This window comes from Trichoplusia ni, chromosome 5 (genome assembly GCF_003590095.1).
Source record: "Trichoplusia ni isolate ovarian cell line Hi5 chromosome 5, tn1, whole genome shotgun sequence".
NCBI classification, from domain to species: Eukaryota; Metazoa; Arthropoda; class Insecta; order Lepidoptera; family Noctuidae; genus Trichoplusia; species Trichoplusia ni.
The window spans coordinates 17885507-17889353 of record NC_039482.1 but is presented as its reverse complement, the minus strand read 5'-3'; positions in this window follow the sequence as shown (position 1 = coordinate 17889353).

Here is a 3847-nt window from a genome sequence, read left to right as displayed (position 1 = left end):
AACTCTATTCTGTTAGATACAGGTGTCTTTAATGCTTCGTCAACTTTCGTTGTTTTTTTTGCCGTATCCGAAGTTACAACACTACTGGTTCGTTCGGTTTCACAAGTGACATGAGGATTTTTCCTTTTCAAATCTTTCTTTGCGTCATCATCGAATGATAATTTGTCTAACTCTTTCAACATTTCAGTCTTAGTTGCAACTATTCTGCATTCGCACTCGGTGTCTCAGTGGTCTTTATTCTGATATCTTCTACTTTTTGTTTACCTTTACTATTATCGTCTTTATTTGGCATTAATTTAACATTCGTTTTCTTTAAATTATTTTTTTTCATTGACGGGATAATTGTTTGTTTTTAAATAATAAGGATAGGGTTGGTTGATAGTCCAGGCAAGGTCTGGGGTATTGGAACTGATGAATTGAGGGAGAACCACCATATTGTGGCCCGAAATTCCCATCAAGAGCGTGCCTTTGTGAAGTTAGTTGAGGATTCAAAGGTGACATTAAAAGAGGGAGTTTTTGCGACAGCCTGTCGCATTAACTGACTGACTTTGTATAGGCACACGACCAAGATAAGTCGAGTTTTCAAGTACGGGACATAGGATTTAGCATTTCCTGGACTTGGAATATATTGACTGTACCTAAAAGGCAATTCAGAATGATATTGAACACGGGTCTTTCGATAATACGGACACTGTGGCTGCGTATGAACTGGAATGTGCATCGCTTTACGCATAATATTCGTTTTCCGATAGCTTTCAGCTTGGACGTGACCTGGCAGGTGGCTATTATTCGGAGCGGTCTGAATGTTTGGTTTTTGAGATGTATTTGCCATCATTTGAATACTATTGCGCTCAAAACTGTTACCAGAATTAGGTAAATCATTATTTTTATTGGGTAAAGAATTTGGATTGGGAAGATTGACTTTTGAAGCTTGAGTAGGTTGTATGAATGACATGGAATATCCAGTGTTGCAACATACGTCGTCGTGCTACTCGCATTTTGTTTATCAGTTTCCTTACATAAACCGATATTTTCGAAGGTGGCAATCATTGAAATGTCTTTGTTATCTTTGCGTACATGACTAGGATTTATGTTATCAGCACCAACTAGCTTCTGTTCCACTACAATTGCTTTCTTACGACTATCTGCACTTGTGGTTTTCTTCATTACAACAGCGGAATCCTTTTTATTAACAGTACTTTCTTGGGAAATCGATGGAATTTCTGGAAGTTCATTCCAGTCCTATTATTACTATTCGTCACATCTTTTTCCGGTGCTTTTGTATACTGGTTATCTTTCACTGGACTTATAATTACATCTTTGGATGTAAATGACACTTTAGATGGGGGTTCTGCATTATATCAGATTATTCATTGGATTGGCACTTTTAGGACCAGCTTCTTTTAGTTTTTCGGTATTACCAAAGAGATCAGCAAAAGACTTATTTTTATTTAAATTAATGCAGGCTTGAGATGGATTGTTTAATGAATTATTACCTTCTCGCACTTCAGAGATTCACCGCGTTTGTTTTTAGATTTTCATTGAAGAATGACTGGATGGTAGTAATAGGTGAATTTATTTCGCATTTCGATTTATCATCCCTGTTTTTATGTTCGGTACTCACACTAACTTCGGTTTGAATATTATCACTTTTGTTTGATACTTCAATTGGTCCACATTAGGTTTCGAAGTTATTAACTCTAGTAAAGTTTTATTTCGTTTCTTAAACTGGTCGTTTTTGAACTTGTTTGTTTTTGTCACATCTTTTTACAGAGTTTCGAGACTTTTCTGTGGTTACAGGAATGGGTACATTTTTTCAATTCTTCTACTTCATTCTTCTTGTCACTAGTTGAAATAACATTGCTTTTATTAACTTTTTGAGAATTTGTGTTGACTTCAGGATTAATATTTGACTTTCTATTGAGTAATTGTTCACATATTCTATTTATATTTTTCTCTGCAGTTCCATAAGCTTTAATTGTACAAGTAGACTCTTCTATGGCTTTAGTTCCCGTACTATCCTCTATATTATCAGGAACAGAAGGGAGGTGACTTGCGACTTTTCACCCCTCGTTTTCTATAATAGGTATAATTTCAGTTCCAACATTCTGCAATACTTTAGCAGCATGTACAACAGCATCGTTATCTGTTTTTTCACTCTTCTTCAAGTCTTGTTTCCGGCCTCTCTATTCTTAAAGTTTAACATCACAGGTAAATTCTTTATTTTCATACCTACAAGACCTTGGTTTCGCTTGAAATCAACTTTAATTGTATTTCTTAAACTCAAAGCTTTTGAATCTCATACTCTTCTTTAATCCTAGTAGCATTTTGTCTTTTCTGGTTGTTACTCAAACGCATTGCTGTAGTACAGATTCCATTGAGTTTATTACATTTATTCCACTTTTAGACACATTTTTTAAACCTTCAACTATAATACAATCATTTTCATCGCTATTATCTAGCCTTTCTACGTCAACATCACTATCACTGTCTAAGTCTATTCCAGTCAAGTCTAGTATCTGTTGAGTATATTTTCTATAATACCACGGGTATTGTCCGCATCAACTACTTTAACACTCAACGGTCGAACTGTCTCACTGACTTCATATTTCTACATTCAGGACGTGTTGGGGCATCTTCTGATCTCGATGCGAAGTCGATCGTCGTTGTACCTATACAACACAATTCATTACACACTGGACGTGATAGGTTGGACTATTTGTGAGTCGGTTCCTCACATAGATTGAGGAGTGCACAGAAAACTTATTCTCACAAGTTTATGTAATGTAAATAGAATGTCTCTACCCACTGAGTAAGACAAAAATATTTCCTAATGAATAATTTTACTTTGAACTTACTTCTCTCGTATGCTTTGCTGCCGAAATAAACCGGTTCTTCGCAACTATCGAAAAGTTTGATGGGATCATCGCCGTAGTCGTCATCATCGTCACTTGCTTGATTTGCCATATTTTAGCTACCTATAACAAATAAATTATCTTTCACACGAATGTTTTCAGACTTTTCTGAAATGGATCGTAATATTTGAAGACGGGCTTACGCCAATAAAGCTTGTCAATAAATAAAAGTCTTTAAAAAAAGGGTTGAAGTAGCAGGGATTAGATAGCTTTCCGGCATCATGTAAAACTTACTACCGCTTCACGAATTCTTTATCTTGGCCCTAAAAGTATTGAGGCCGTAAGGGAAATATTTAGCTAAGTGAAGAACTATATTGAGTCTAATTATCAGAATATATATTTATTTTTTGTACACAACAGTGTTAGGCTACTTATTATTTAATTATCAATATACATTAAGCCAGACCTTTCATTTGACTTGGCTGTGACCTTGTGGTGCTATGCATGGATTTGTACGCACGAGATGTTCGATCCAACGTGGGCAAAGTACTAATGTGACTTTTTCAAAGTCATATGTATGTACTTTCCGAATTATTCTAAGACACCACTGACAAACGGTGAAGGAAAACATCGAGAAGAAACTTGGATTCCAAATATTGGAATTCGAAATCGCCAACCCGCAGTGAGCGTGGCGTGATGGCCAATGCTAACCTACGGGATGAGGCCCGTGACCAGCAGTAGGACGTATATAGGCGGGTAATATAATTATTATTAGTTAAATCATTAAATATTAAATAATATAACCACCATGTCACCAGATCTACCAAAATAGATGTTTGCAATATTTCTTGATATTTATATCTATCTATACATATATACTTAGCTATATCTTAACATAAGATTAGAATAGACTCTTTTAATAGGCGAAAAAAGCTGCAAAGCGATTATTTCTGAAATTTTGAAACCTCAGACGGCAAAGCTACGACTTCTGA